Source organism: Cervus canadensis, chromosome 20, assembly GCF_019320065.1.
Source record: "Cervus canadensis isolate Bull #8, Minnesota chromosome 20, ASM1932006v1, whole genome shotgun sequence".
NCBI lineage: Eukaryota > Metazoa > Chordata > Mammalia > Artiodactyla > Cervidae > Cervus > Cervus canadensis.
Window position 1 is genome coordinate 52,692,607 of NC_057405.1, and position 17,022 is coordinate 52,709,628.

A 17,022-nucleotide genomic window follows, 5' to 3' on the forward strand; every position below is an offset into this window, starting at 1 on the left:
TTCACACAACATGCAGCCAGTTGATGCCCCGGCCGTATCTATAAATAGTTTCCTCAACCTCCCCACATGAGAAAGCATGTGTAAGCAAGAAAATGGAGAATGCAAACATGAAGCCCCACTTGAACAGATACAAGCAGGAAAGAAACTAGAGAGAAGGGGAAACAAGATGGTCACAGCCCTGCCCTAGTACCATTCTAGTCTCTTGAGTGGAGAAACTTGACCAAGAGAATCTACCATGTCTGGCTCTACCTCAGAGTCTATATAGACTAATTCATGTCACAGAATCAGGCTCAACCAGATGACTTTTCTCTCTCTTAGAAGAGATGCAAAGGGAAAAGAAGGAACTAAAAGGGGTAGAAAGGTTTTTGTTGTTATTGTTCACTTTGTTGCTTTTGTTTGGTGGCTAAGTCATGTCTGACTCTTTATGACCCCATGGACTGTAGCCTTCCAGGATCCTCTGTCCATGGGATTTCCCAAGCAAGAATACTGGAAAATGTAAAGAAAGAAAGTGTCGCTCAGTTGTGTCCGACTCTTGGCGACCCAATGAACTGTAGCCTACCAGGCTCCTCCCTCCATGGGATTTCCCAGGCAAGAATACTGGAGCGCGTTACCATTTCCTTCTCCAGGGGATCTTCCCGACCCAGGGATCGAACCTGGGTCTCCCACATTGGAAGCAGACACTTTAACCTCTGAGCCACCAGGGAAGCCCAAAAACTGTGTTGCTATTTCCTTCTCCATAGGATCTTTCTGACCCAGGGATCGAAACCACATCCTGCTTTGCAGAAGGATTTTTTTTTTTTTAAACCACAGAGTCACATAGGCAGATCTTCTTCTCATTTATTTGAATACAAAAATAAAAACCATCCATGGAATACAAATATAATTCTTTAAACCTCTTGCTCAATGATGACCAGTATGTCTCAATCTACAAATCCCTTCATGTTTTGTTGGTCTGCTCTTCTACTTATCCATACTCAAACAAGACACAGCCCCCTGGTGTAGAAGTTTCTGCAAGTCACCTACAAACACTTGTTTATCTCTGGAATTTAGTTCAACACACTTTCCTAAAGCACAGGACTTTGAGTCACAGAAAAGTATAATCTTTATTTCATCCACTTCCTTTTGTTATTGTTACCATAGAAACAAAAGTCTGTCACATTCTTTCTACATTTTAGCTTGAAGTAAAATTCTTCCCATTTCTCTTTGAAATTAGTATTACCAAAATAGCGGCAAAAGAGAACTTAGTGGCAAATATTAGGAAAGGGTGAAATTGTAATCTACCAAACCTTAGAGTCCCTTTTAAGATATTAAATGAGTGATATGTCATTTTGATGTTTCAGATGTTTTTGTAGCTCTTCAACTGTAAGAAATCATTTCCTTGAAAAATAAGCAGAATAAAATCCTGGCATATATACAAGATTTCTGTCATGTGAAGAAAGGCTGAAAATAAGACTGTAAAAGAATAGAGCTGTGAGTGGATATGGTAAAAAACACATATAAATAAATTGTAACAATACTTCCTTCCTAAGGCACCCTGAGTGATTGTCCATGGCAGCTCTTCCTGCTGGTGACAATACTTTGTAGAATGTCTAACAAGCCTCAGAAAATTATGGACTACTACAATTATGGAAAATAAAATCTGACATGGATGCACAGTTTTCTTCTATTTGATTTTATCACAATATTGATTAACTAGTATGATATTACAAAGAAGACAACGGCAACCCACTCCAGTGTTCTTGCCTGGAGAATCCCAGGGATGGGGGAGCCTGGTGGGCTGCTGTCTATGGGGTCACACAGAGTCGAACACAACTGAAGCGACTTAGCAGCAGCAGTATGATATTAGGCCATACAAACAAAAAATGCCAGAATAAAGACCAAAAATAACCAGCCTGCATTAGTTTATATTCAAATGCATACAACAAAAAAGTTAAACAAGCAAATATTCCCCCCCCCACCCCCCACAAATCGTGGCTTAAACAAGTTAAAAGTTGAATGCTAAAACTTGTTTAATTGCTCTATAGTATCATGAAGGAACAGGTTTATACCTTTCTGCCCTATGGCCCCATTGAAAGACCTCCTGATTCAAGATGACTACTCTAGCTCCAGCCATCACATAGAACTGCACACCAGAAGACAAAGGAAAGGTCCACAGGTACAAAAAATGTGATGTCTCTTTCAAGTGACCTCCTTTTAAGCAACATTCTCTCTTGTAGATGCACTGGGGAAAATTTACTTACATAGTCATTCTCTAATGAAGAGTGAGAACTAGAAAGTTTTTCATTCGCTCAATACAAAAGAAATTAGAATAACTATTAAAATAGATTACTAACAATGTCTTTATCAGACTCCTCTCTTAAGAGCCCTGGGGAAAGATTGAACAGTAATAAATGAGAGTAAAATATACACATTATAAATTTCTATGCACTTTGCCATACATAGCAGTGCAGAGAACATTAATCTACTTTGAACCACATGAATCATTCTTAGGCTAATAAGGCCTGTATCAGCCAGAATCCCTCCAGGAGGCAGAAAACACACAGTGATTTCAAAGGAAAGTTTAACCCAAAGAATCATAGCAGATAGGAGCAACAAAGTGTTGGTTATTAAAAGTAAAGAGGACTATAAAGAATATAGAAGTAGCAAGCAGAGGAAGCAGCCTGAGATGGAGCCAGAAGGAGACAGCACTGCAGTCCTCCCAGTGCTGAAATTCAGATCTGGTCACAGTATAAACAGCTGTAGCTCTCTGGGTATGATATGTGGCCAGTAAAACTTGCTGGGAATTGTCCTCTGAAATTTCAAGAAAAGCCATACCCAGGGAGATGCCACAGCTCAGAATGCACTATAAAATTGCCCAAAGACGGTCTCACTGCAGCTTTGAAATCAGAAGCCACCGGAGGGCGGAACCGGAAGAGCTTCCTCCATTAGGTGCCACGTGTTGCCAGCCCCAGCAGTTCAAGGCAGGAACCAGACCAGATCCTCACTGTAGGGACCAGAAGCTGGAGAAGCAAGAGATTTAGGAACCCGTGAGAGGAGAACTCTCAGCTTAGAAAGAAAGCACCTCTCTTCACTAGAGCATCCGCCAGTGACAAAAATTGGAAGCTGTCCCCGCTGACAAAGGAGAAATAGAGCGATGCGCTGTCTTTCCACAAAGGAGGAAATAAGATGAATTTGAAGCTGAAAGGTAACAAATTGATAACTGATACAAGGCCTAAGTAATTTCAGAGAAAGGAGCAGTGACCCCACAAGAGATTGAGCCAGACTTGCCTGTGAGTGTCCAGGAATCTCTGGGGGAGGTGTGGGTTGACAGTGGCCTGTTCTGGAGTCAGGGGCAATTTACCAGAGCATGGCCATTCCCATCAGAGCAAGACCCAGATTCCCCCACAGCCAGTCCCTCCAATCAGAAAGCATCCACAAACCTCTTATACTTATGGATCAGAGGGCAGACAGAATGAAAACCACAATCACAGAAAACTAACCAAACTGATCACATGGATAACAGCCTTGTCTAACTCAATAAAACTCTGAGCCATGCTGTGTAAGGCCACCTAAGACAGATGGGTCATGGTGGAAAGTCCTGACAAAATGTGGTCCATGGGAGAAGGAAATGGCCAACCACTTCAGTATTCTTGCATTGAGAACTGCATGAAGAGTATGAAAAGGCAAAAAGATATGACAATAAAAGATGAACTTCTCAGGTCAGTAGGTGCCCAATGCTACTGGAGAAGAGTGGAGAAATAACTCCAGAAAGAATGAAGAGACAGAGCCAAAGCAAAAACAATGCTCAGCTGTGGATGTGACCGGTGATGGAAGTAAAGTCTGACGCTGTAAAGAACAATATTGCATAGGAACCTGGAATGTTAAGTCCATGAATCAAAGTAAATTGGAAGTGGTCAAACAGGAGATGGCAAGATTAAATATCAACATTTTAGGAATCAGTGAACTAAAATGGACTGGAATGGGCAAATTTAATTCAAATGACCATCACATCTATTACCAAGAATCCCTTAGAAGAAATGGAGTAGCCCTCATAATTGACCAAAAAACCCCAAATGCAGTACTTGGGTGTATCTCAAAAACAACAGAAGGATCTCTGTTTGTTTCCAAGGCAAGCCATTAGATATCATAGTAATCCAAGTCAATGCCTCAACCACTAATGCCAAAGAGGCAAAGAAGCTGAAGTTGAATGGTTCTATGAAGATCTACAAGACCTTCTAGAACAAGCCTCAAAAAAGAAAGATGTCCTTTTCATCATAGGGGACTGAAATGCAAAAGTAGGATGTCAAGAGATACCTGGAGTAATAGGCAAGTCTGGCCTTGGAGTACAAAATTAAGCAGGGCAAAGGCTAACAGAGTTTTGCCAAGAAGATGCACTGGTCATAACAAACACCCTCTTCCATCAACACAAGAGATGACTCTACACATGGTCATCACCAGATGGTTAAAACCAAAATCAGATTGATTACATTCTTTGTGGCTGAAGATGGAGAAGCTCTATACAGTCAGCAAAAACAAGGCCAGGAACCAGCTGTGACTCACATCATGAACTCATTGCCAAATTCAAACTTAAATTGAAGAAAGCAGGGAAAACCACTACACCATTCAGGTATAACCTAAATCAAATTCCCTATGATTATACAGTGGGAGAAACAAATAAATTCAAGGGATTAGATTTGATAGATAAGAGTGTCTGAAGAACAATGGACAGAGGTTTGTAACATTTTATAGGAGGAGGTGATCAAAAACATCCCCAAGAAGAAGAAATGCAAGGCAAAATGGTTGTCTGAAGAGGCGTTACAAACATCTGAGAAAAGAAGAGAATCAAAAGGAAAAGGAGAAAAGGAAAGATATAAGCATCTGAATGCAGAGTTCCAAAGAATAGTGAGGAGAGATAAGAAAGCCTTCCTCAGTGATCAATGCAAAGAAATAGAGCAAAATAAAAGAATGTGAAAGACGAGATCTCTTCAAGAAAATTTAGAGATACCAAGGGAACATTTCATGCAAAGAAGAAGTGGTAAGAATACACAGAGTAACTATACAACAAAGGTCTTCATGACTGCAATAACCACCATGGTGTGATCACTCACCTAGAGTCAGACATCCTGGAATGCGAAGTCAAGTGGGACTTAGGAAACATCACTATGAACAAAGCTAGTGACAGTGATGGAATTTCAGTTGAGCTATTTCAAATCCAAAAGATGATGCTGTGACAGTGCTGCACTCAATATGCTAGCAAATTTGGAAAATTCAGCAATGGCCACAGTACTGGAAAAGGTCAGTCTTCATTTAAATTCCAAAGAAAGGCAATGCCAAGGAATGTTCAAACTACACACAACTGCACTCATCTCACATGCTAGCAAAGTAATGTTTAAAATTCTCCAAGCTAGGCTTCAATGTTACCTGAAATGAGAACTTCCAGATATACAAGCTGGATTTAGAAAAGGCAGAGGAACCAGAGATCAAATTGCCAACATCCACTGGATCATAGAAAAAGTAAGAGAATTCCAGAAAAAACATCTACTTCTGCTTTACTGACTAGGCCAAAGCCCTTGAATTTGTGGATCACAACAAACTGGAAATTTCTTCAAGGGATGGGAATACCAGACCACCTTACCTGCATCCTGAGAAATGAGTATGCAGGTCAAGAAGCAACAGTTAGAACCAGACATGGAACAATGGACTGGTTCCCAATTAGGAAAGGAATATGTCAAGGCTGGATATTGCCACCCTGTTTATTTACCTTATATGCAGAATACATCATGTTAAATGCCAGGCTGGAAGAAGCACAAGCGGGAATAAAGATTTCTGGGAGAAATATCAATAATGGCAAATACGCAGATGACACCATCCTAATGGCAAAAAGCAAAAAGGAAATAAAGACCCTCTTGATGAAAGTAAAAAAGGAGAGTGAAATAGCTGGCTTAAAACTCAACATTCAAAAAACAAAGATCATGGCATCTGGTCCTATCAGTTCAGTTCAGTCGCTCAGTCATGTCCGACTCTTTGCGACCCCATGAATTGCGGCATGCCAGGCCTCCTTGTCCATCACAAACTCCCAGAGTTTACTCAAACTCATGTCCATCGAGTCGGTGATGCCATCCAGCCATCTCATCCTCTGTCATCCCCTTCTCCTCCTGCCCCCAATCCCTCCCAGCATCAGGGGCTTTTCCAATGAGTCAACTCTTCGCATCAGGTGGCCAAAGTATTGGACTTTCAGCTTCAGCATCAGTCCTTCCAGTGAACACTCAAGACTTATCTCCTTCAGGATGGACTGGTTGGATCTCCTTGCAGTCCAAGGGACTCTCAAGAGTCTTCTCCAACATCACAGTTCAAAAGCATCAATTTTTTGGTGCTCAGCTTTTTTCACAGTCCAACTCTCACATCCATACATGACGACTGGAAAAACCATAGCCTTGACCAGACAGACCTTTGTTGGCAGAGTAATGTCTCTGCTTTTTAATATGCTATCTAGGTTGGTCATAACTTTCCTTCCAAGGAGTAAGCATCTTCTAATTTCATGGCTGCAGTCACCATCTGCAGTGATTTTGGAGCCCATCACTTCATGGCAAATAGGTGGGGAAACAGTGACACACTTTGTTTTCTTGGGCTACAAAATCAGTGCAGATTGTGACTGCAGCCATGAAATTAAAAGATGCTTGCTACTTGGAAGAAAAGTTATGACCAACATAGACAGCATATTAAAAAGCAGAGATATTACTTTGCCAACAAAGGTCTAGATAGTCAAAGCTATGGTTTTTCCAGTAGTCATGAATGGATTTGTGAGTTGGACCACAAAGAAAGCTGAGCGCCAAAGAATTGATGCTTTTGAACTGTGGTGTTGGAGAAGACTCTTGAGTCTCTTGGACTGCAAGAAGATCAAATCAGTCAATACTAAAGGAAATCAGTCCTGAATATTCATTGAAAGGACTGATGCTGACCTAAGCTCCAATACTTTGGCCACCTGATGCCAAGAACTGACTCATTGGAAAAGACCCTGATGCTGAGAAACATTGAAGGCAGGAGGAGGAGGAGATGACAGAGGATGAGATGATTGGATGGCATCACCAACCCAATGGACATGAGTTTGAGCAAGCTCCAGGAGTTGGTGATGGACAGGGAAGCCTGGTATGTTGCAGTCCATGAGGTCGCAAAGAATCAGACATGATTGAGGAACTGAGCTGAACTGACAAGGCCTAAGAAATTTCAGAGAAAGGACACAGTGAGTCTTCTGTCTTTTTCACCCATATCTGAATTTTAGCACATAGCAATATAAACTGAGAAGACTGACCCAACACAAACCTGCTTTAGAAAAGAGGCAGAGAGAAAGCCATACAAGAAAACATTTTCCTCTAATGTTAACTCATAAACTTGCAAATAGTAGTTGTTCCATTGAAAATGCAAAAATAACAAAGAGACACACACACATGTGCTGAACTTCTCACAGACAGACACACCTTCATCTACAAACTTAATTCCGTTAACACTGTAGAATCTAATAATGTTACCACACCTTATTTGAGATGGTATGATAAAACAGAAGAAATACTTTCCAATAAAACCGACTTCTTCCAAAAATACCTCAGCTGCAATTTCCTTCTTCCTTTCCTAGTTTAGTTTATCAATGAATTAAAAAATAAATAAGACTGACACTAAAATTTACATTTCTGTCTCATCAGAATTCAAAATATTTAGAAAGGGTCCTAATCAATTGCTACTTCCTAAAATGCAAAATCATAAACTTTCATCTATAAGGAAAAATCAAAATGAAATATTTTCTCAGGTACAAAAATATTTCTTTGTTCAAAACTAAAAGGAAAAATCTTCAGAATCAGGTCAAATAACTTTCTATAATACAGAATCAGGGAAATAAAGAAAAAAAAAACACATTAGAAGATAAAATTTACTTTTTCCTCATTATGGAATATTAACTAATGGTGGAAGAAATTTAGTGCTCAATATGAAAATATAATTTTATCTCTATTTCTTAATAACTATGGTTAACATTTTAGAGACTTGTAATATTTTCTATCTGTATGTTCATAAATATATAGATTTTCAAAGAAATTCATACTGTGTGTCTAGTTTCATACCCTTTAACCTAATCTATTACAGTTTCTAATATAATTATGGCTTAAGAGTATTTATAATTCATTTTCTTTACCACACAAAGAGAACATTGCACCAAGGCCAGCAGTATTAATATCAATCTTGATATAATCTTGACCTTTCAGCTAAGAACAAATGTAATGTCAGAGAAAATAAGAAAGCATTTATTTTTTTTAAAAAGTATCGTAAGACCAAAGTGTTTTCTGGATTGACTGATAAATATTTCAATTCATAATAAAAATATTGATGTACTAAAATAACATCCATTTATATGAATGCTTTCCAAAGAGTGACAGCCAGCCTTAGGGCTCCTCTGAGATAAGCAGTCACAGGCATCTGGAGCAGCCTGCCATCCAGTCCAAGGAGCAGTTTTCCCAGAAGACAGAGGCGTCTCTACAGTTCATGGTTCCACACACTGCTACTGAAGCAATGGAGGCGGCCATTTGCCAGCATGGATCCCAACTACACAGGCCCAGCTTCTGGTCTACCTCCCACTCATTAGTGCTACGCAGTGGTCTCTCTCAATGTCTCTAAGACTCTGTTTTCTCCACTATAAAAAAATGTGTAATGATCCCAATACCTACCAACCAGAAAAACTGAGAAAAATAATCAATACAAAGCAGTTAGTACAGAGTTGGAATATAACAAACTTTGAACGCATGATATAATCTGAGTGTGCGCCCAGGGCTCTAGGCAGTACTCCAGTGACCTCTTTAACTTTTTCAAACACTAACAAATATTGAATTTCTTTATGATCAAATAGTGACTATGTGTTGATCTGGAAGAAAACCCTTTAAGCTATTAATATCATAAAAAATAATTGACAGTCTTTCTAAAAGGTCTTTAACATGTTATTTCACAAAACAAATGGCAAAAATAATAGGGTAAAACAACAGAAAGATAAATGTCACTCTATGGGTATTATCCAATATATTGCCAAATTCTGAACAACAGATTCTGGAGATTTCTTTAGATACTTAACATTTTATATGCTCCTTTTATTCTTTCAGGTATGTATGAGTTTTATAACAAAAATCAACTTACATCCTTTGATGAAATTTTTATACATATTTTATTCTTTTCAACTGAGACTTCTCAGTGATTCTTAACATAGTCACCAAGTTAAACTAGAATTGACAATGATGCTGACCATGGCTTGTTTTTCAACTATGCAACTCTGAATTCAATTTTTTAAAATAAACAGTTCTATTCTTCTACCAAATAAAAATATTTTAGTATGTATTTTATGTAAAAGTGATTTATTGGTGATATTTTATTGTCATAAATTTGTATCATGGTTTTGTTTCCATTGCACTTATTTTTACTGTTATTCTGTGAGAGATGGTGATGCCAGGTAATTATATAGTTATGATAGTGTAACAAAATTTCCATTTTAAATATATTTTTATTTGCACAGTGAGTTGTTTTAAAGAAAAACAATCATCAGTTGTATAATAATATAATAACAATTGGCAATCCATTCCAATATTCACACCTGGGAAATCCTATGGACAGAGGAGCCTGGCAGGCTACAGGCCATTGGGTCGCAAAGTGTCAGACATGACTTAGCAACTAAACAATAACAACAATCACAATAGCATAAAATTAAGCAATAGCATGAGTACTACAATGATTCTATTATTAATATAGCAATATTAATGTAATAATACATCAATATAACAAATATATTGATGGAGCAAACTACTAAATTTGGAAGAAATGATAATATATGATGCAAAAAAAGAATAAATGTGATTTTAAAATGTAAAAATCTTTGAATAACTGCCAAGTCAACTCTAGCAAAAAGGTAACTAGTAATATACTATTATTAGATGTGCGTGTTAGTCACTCAGCCGTGTCTGATTCTATGTGACCCCACGGACTGTAGCCCACCAGGCTTCTCTGTCCACAGGATTTTCCAGGCAAGAATACTGGAGAGAGTTGCCATGCCCACCTCCAAGGGATCTTTCTGACTCAGGACTCGAACCCAGGTCTCTTGCATTGTATGCGGACTCTTTACCATCTGAGCCACAATGGAAGTCGCCTTTACTAAATATTTTATTTCATAAATGAAACAGTTTAATGTTAGAAAAACAGATTATGTTTAACTGCCTCAGCAATTGGTCAAAAAGCTAAGAATACTATTTAGCAATGCAGAAAAGTGACTCAAAAATAAATTTTAACTGTCACACATTTAAAAGAAAACTTATTTTATTGAAAATAGCAAAGTATCTGTATTGTATAGTGAACATGTATCTTAATACTAAAAAACTATCGCATCTAAGTCAAACACATGTCTGGAGCATGTCTAATCTCTAATATTAAGTGGGAGATACAACTATTAAAACAAATGACAAATATATGAGTTTTCCAGGGTAACAATCAGTAAGAATGAGCACACAGGGAAACCACTCTTTCTCAACACCCCAATTTTCTAGAGATGTCTGGAAAAAATATTTAAATGCATGAATAAATAAGTGCATAATACTGCAAAGGAACAGGGGAGATGGAATTGCGAAGGTAGTAGAAACCTGAAGTGCTTAGACAAGAAATACTGATTTATAAAAGTAGACAGAAAAACGTCAATAAACCAGATAAATATTTAATCTCATAAGTAATTAAAAACATTCAAAATGAAACATCAACAATGTGCCCTTTCAATAACTAAATTTCAGAGCTTATATCAAGAAGCTGTTCTGCGAGGTGAGTGCAATGAGGCATACCCTCACACGGGGCATATTTGAGTACAAATTGTCACAAGTGAGATGGAAACTAAATTACCAATATGTGTTCAAAGGCTTCACATTTTGTAAGGGGAATATAATAAATTTTGGGTCATCAAGTTAGTGAAACCAATATTAAAAACTTTCAAAGTATATAACTATTGAATGAGAAATTCTGTATTCCCTATATGATTATATAAGCTATGATTATAATAAGAATGCAATAAATTATGAGCAGAAGAGTTAACCTCAAGGATTTCACCACAAAATTGCATATTATAGTATAATGTTCAGAAAGAAACTACACGTCCAGAACGAGGAGATTGCTGAATTAAATCATGCTTCTTTACTTCTATGATTGGTACTACCACTAACACCAACAATGATACATTGTATTGAAATGATACATATATTGTACTATTGTAAATAATAGTATTTACTAAGCATTCATGTAAATCAGGCAATATTCTAAGTCCCTCTTATGCATTATGTCATCTTATCCTTAAACTCTATGAAGTTTTATTAGGATTGTTTTTATTCCTATATATACACAGAAAGAGGCTTCCCAGGTGGCATTTGTGGTAAGGAACCTGCCTGCCAATACAGGAGATGTAATAGACAAGGGTTTGATCCCTGGGTCAGGAAGATCCCCTGGAGGAGAGCCTGGCAAACCACTCCAATATTCTTACTGGAGAATCTCATGGACAGAGGAGCCTGGTGGGCTATCATCCGTAGGGTTGCAAAGGGTCGGACATGAGTGAAGCAACTTAGTACACACACACACACACATACATGTAAAAGGAAACAGCAGTTCTGAACTCATCAGTATTTTTAACCAGTACATGGAACACTCCCCTAGTACCTGCCACCTGCCTTACTGGGCTTCTTAAACATTAGGTCTCCCGAAGCCATGACTGTTTTCTCTTCCCAGATTCTTTTCCAAATTTTAATTTATATGGGAGTAGAGTTGATTAACAATCTCGTGATAGCTTGAGGTGTACAGTTAAGTGATTCACTTATATACACCTCTTCATGTGTCTAAGGACATTACCTACCCGGTGAATGTGTGAAGAAGAAAAGAAGAATCAAGAACAAAACGAGAAAATGAGAGAGAGAGAGGAAGGACAGAGAATACAAGTGAAAGAGGGAGAGTGAAAGAAAAGAAAGGACAAAGAAAGAAAAAAGGGAAGAAGAGAGAAGAGGGTAGGGAAGTTAGCTCAAAGTGACAGCAGAAGTGAGAGAAAAAGAGTGAGATTAAAACAGATCTGCAGATTATGGAAATTATGCTTTAAAATCACAAAAAGAAGCAAATAGTTTCTTACCATTCTAATTAGAAGCAGAGGCATAACAACTTTTAATCTACCAATAAATAGAATAATAATTTTTAGCAGCTCAACTGTAACTTGATAATACAACTTATGCAAACTCAGTAAAGGAATAATTTGATATTACAGGAATAGGTTAATTTGAGGAAACAAATGGTTATACAGGTGCTTCAGTTTATGGTGTAATCTTTTGAGAATCATGGAATTTTATATTTGTGTGTGTATGTAGCTACTATTTAATAGAAGGGTACTAAAATATAGAAATACATACTTACTATTAAACAAATAGAGAAAGTTTAATTATAGTATTAAAAATTGTTAAGGTGAGAGAGACTATGGTATGGAGAAAGATCTCCTTGAATATACCTTGACTTGGCCTCTAATTATGTAAAAATATTTTAGAGAATAATGATATTTTAAAGACATATAGGATGTTAGCAATTTATCTAGTCCAACTCTCTTTTTAGTGCTCATATAAGTTATTAGTCCTTAGCCACATGGATGATGAATTAGGACATTAATCTATTCCAATCTACTATTATTTCCAATACATTCCTCTACCTCAACAATTATTCTCTAAGTTATAAGTTTTAATGACACTTTAGAAACAGGCATCTCTCATAGATAATTATTGTTCACCTTTTGCCTAAAATCCAAAGGAATATCTTCCTTGCCTTGAGTAATTCATATGACAATAAAAATTATTTATTTTATGACTCATTTAGAATATTCCAAACACATTCTTTGATTAGAAACAATGTTTGTTTACAAACATAAAATTTGAAATAAAATAATCATTTTCAGCATGGTCTCTAGGAAAACATAGTTCTATTTTACTAAAGTTTCCAAGTATATAAACTGCTACCCATCATATTTTAGCAGATACATAATGTTATTCTCCATCACATGTGATTGGCACAGATACTTACTATAATAAAATCTGTCACTGTGGCAATTTTTTTTATTTGACAGTTTTCTTAAAAAAATTCTTTTTCTGGAAACCAATTAAGATTAGATTTCCCCCCTTCCATCACCACTACACTCTATTTTATCTCTTTACAGCATTTTAGTTAACTGAGCACTCCCTGTTAATTTTTTTTTTCCCTAGCAGTAGGAATTTGATAACACAAAGCAATTAAAAACCTGGGAACAATTCTTTCTATAAACCACTTCCTGCCTTCTATTAGCCAATGCTTGTGCTAATGTGACAGGTATGTCACTATGGGACTGACATTTCATGTCCACCACATCAGTGTTTCCCTTAGTCGTTGGATACATTTGAAGGATTAAATATGAGGGGAAATTCTCTCTTACTGGAAATGACATAAAGGAAAGTGTCATAATATTTGACAATAAATATGAAAGATCTTATATTGTCAACTGGTCTATGTTTAGAAATTCAAAAACCTAAGTTAAAAATAAAAACAGAAGGAGATGGTTGGGAAAGAAAAGCAAAGAGACCACTAATTATCTTGGCAAACTATATTTTAAGAGTGGTATCAAGAGTAGATATCAGTAGAATCAATGTGATTCACATGGTTCTCTTTACAGTAATTAATTTTTGTTGCTTAAATGTATACCTTTGCAAAATACGTTGAAACATAAATTTAAGGTTTTTGTTAAGACACCTTAAATTATCTCAGTATTCAGATAACACTACTTTCTTGTGAAATATAAATTAAGAATATCTATTGATTGAGAAGTCTGTAAAATACCTAACAGTGCTTAAATGCAGTATTTTGGTTTTGTTTCTGTTGAACTATTTTCCCTCTAAATATGGTTTCTCAGCTATAAAATAATAGGGTTCAGCTATTTGGTCTTAGCCTATGACATAATGTTTCTTATACAAACTCAATTATCTGATTTTAAGATCACTAAAATATTAACACTAGAAATTAAACAATCTTTTTCTAGAAATTTGTATTTTAAGATTTTGCTGCTTAACTAAACATAAAATGATTTTATATAATGCATCATTTAGGAACTATGTTTTATTCATCAAATAAAAATTCACTGAGTAACCGTTATGTGCAATGCACAGGCCTCAAAACAACATCAACAAAGACCAGAGTTCAGACTCCACATGAAACTTTCCCAGTCTTTTTCTTTCAGTTTCTATCAAATATTTCCTATTGCTTCCATTTGCATGACCATGCTGAAGTAGACCCACATTACGAAAAACATTAAATGCTCAGGTAGCATTTTGATCAAACTATATTGCTTACATAATTCTCCCGGTAAAATGAAGTTTCTTTTAGAATAATTACTTAAGGAAAACCAGAAATTTAAAGAAATGAGATTATTCAGCTCTCTCAAAAAATTGCATTTAAATTTTTTTTCTAATAATTAGTTTTATAATACAGTAAAAACTCTTTCGTAAAAGACACATGAGATTCTCAAACTGATTGAATTCTGTGTAAAACTGCATAGTGAAGGAAAACCAGTATTTTTTAAAATCTGTCTTAGAAGCAGACTGTTTAAATGAGGTTGCTTGTGTGTGACGTTTGAAAGGTTAAAAAAGAAGCCAAACTGAAATGATTAGAAACAACAAAACTTAGTATTTATAGTTTAAGTTATAGCCAAAAAGCCACCCAATCTTCTTTTATAGTAAACAGGTCATTGTTATGCCAGAAAGAACAAAATAAACTCCTTCTCATTTCAGGTAACTGTTTGATATGAATTCCCTTTATACAGAATTAGTTTGAAATTTCATTTATATACATCATGATTTAACACACTGTTAAATATTTATTGAAAGGTTACCATATTTCTATCACTATTACAGAAACGGGGGTATGACAGTGATTGAAAAAAATTCACCATTATCATGAAGCATTCATTCTGCATGATAAAGGACACAATAAGCAAAGAACACAGGTAAAAGATCAGTTAGTAATAAGCACATACAAAAAAAGTAAAGGGGGTAAAGAGAGACAGTATGGAGACACTCTATTAGAAAGGGTGACAGTCATTCCCTCAGAGGGAATTTCAGCAAAAACTTCACTGAAATGAGAGATTAGTCTATTAAAATATTTAGAGAGAAACTGTAGACAAAGGCAAAAAGCCAAGGCAAAGGCTCATAATGTGAAGCCTCTTTATGCTGAAAGTTCCCACTCTAGGAATTTAATTAGTAAAATGGTTTAGTTTGGTGGAAAATTGTTTAATTAAATATCTGTGGAAGTAGATATAAAGCAAACCCTGACTTTCTTTACCTGCTGAAATATTTCATCTGAAAAGGTAATTGACAATAGTAAGTAAAGTTGCTCAGTCATGTCCGGCTCTTTGCGACCCCATGGACTATAGCCCACCAGGATTCTCCATCCATGGGATTTTCCAGGCAAGAGTACTGGAGTGGGTTGCCATTTCCTTCTGCAGGGGATCTCCCTGACCCAGGGATCGAACCCAGGTCTCCCACATTGTAGGCAGACGCTTTACCATCTAAGCCACCAGGGAAGTCAATTGAAAATAGTCTCTCATAAATAATTTTAATGTTAAGTGATAACATACATTTCTAACACAATCATGTTTGCCCTGGAATATAAGGTCTGTGAGAGCAAAGATTTTGTTATCTGTGTTGTTGACAAAACTTGTAATGTTTTAAATGCTATTACATTGGAAATGATCAAGAAATACATAATGTAAATTAAGAAATCATTGTGCATTATTCACAAAATATTTATTTTCATATAAATACTGTGTCAATATACTTTTTCCTAATTTCTTTTGATAGCTTTCATTACCATAATAGACTATTCAATTGCCTAGTCAACTTATTGGTAAGTATAGATATATTCTCTGTATCAAAAGATGCATTCCACTGAATCAACTGATATAATGTTACTATCTGAGGTTTTTCATCCTAATTAAAGTTTGAGGGAAAAAATTTAATAATTATTGATTAAATGTGACTCTTTTTGCATTTCCAATAAACTGCCAAATTGAAAAAAATTGTCCTAATTTTCTCATTCTACATGTCACAAGTACACCCAAATTGCCCTACAATTTTAAGGAAAAGATCTGGTATAAAAAGCCAAAGAAGCTGAAATAATGAAGTCATGTCATCAGTAAGATTTGTTTACAATGAGGCATTTGTAAGTTGTTTAATTCTGACATACATGTTCTTCCACATGTTTTGTATGAGCCATATTACTTCTCTTAATCTCAACTTTAACTACCTGACTGTAAATGCATATTTCTCAGCAGAATCAGAGCTGTTTATCTCTTCAGGAGGATTTATAATGGTAACAGAAATTTAACACACAGCTTTTGGTTCCTGGGTCACAGACATGCCCATAGCACAGGTGTGGACCACCAAGTAATAGTATTAGAATGATAATTTCATAATTCCTGATTTATTTTCCCTTTTAAAATAACTCTTATTAAATACAATTAGTTGTAAACTGTCATTCCCCGTTGCTTCTGGAAGAATCATAGTCAATATTGTTTCTGGAGAATGACCCTAATCCTTGGCCATAAGGCTTTAAACAACCCATGACTGTTGTAGGCAGACTGAAAAATTCATAGCACCTGAGAAGCCATCACTTAGAGGAATTGCCACATAAAATAGGTTGGTATTCCAAAAAGGCAGTGCAAAGTCTTTTTTCCACTTACGCATTGAACTGAACCAGGTCAAAAATGAGTAAAGGAAGTAGAAACAGCTGGAAACAGCAATTATAGTGATTGGAACCATTTTAAAGATATATATTTGATATTGCTTTAAAATACTTTACATATATAACTTTGCTTAATCTTCAAAACAACTCTACATGTAGATGTTGTTATTATCCCTGTTTTACAGATGCCAAAAGTAAAGCGCAGAGAGGTGAGGTAGCTTGCTCAGGCTGTCCAGAAAAAGAGATAGGAAATTT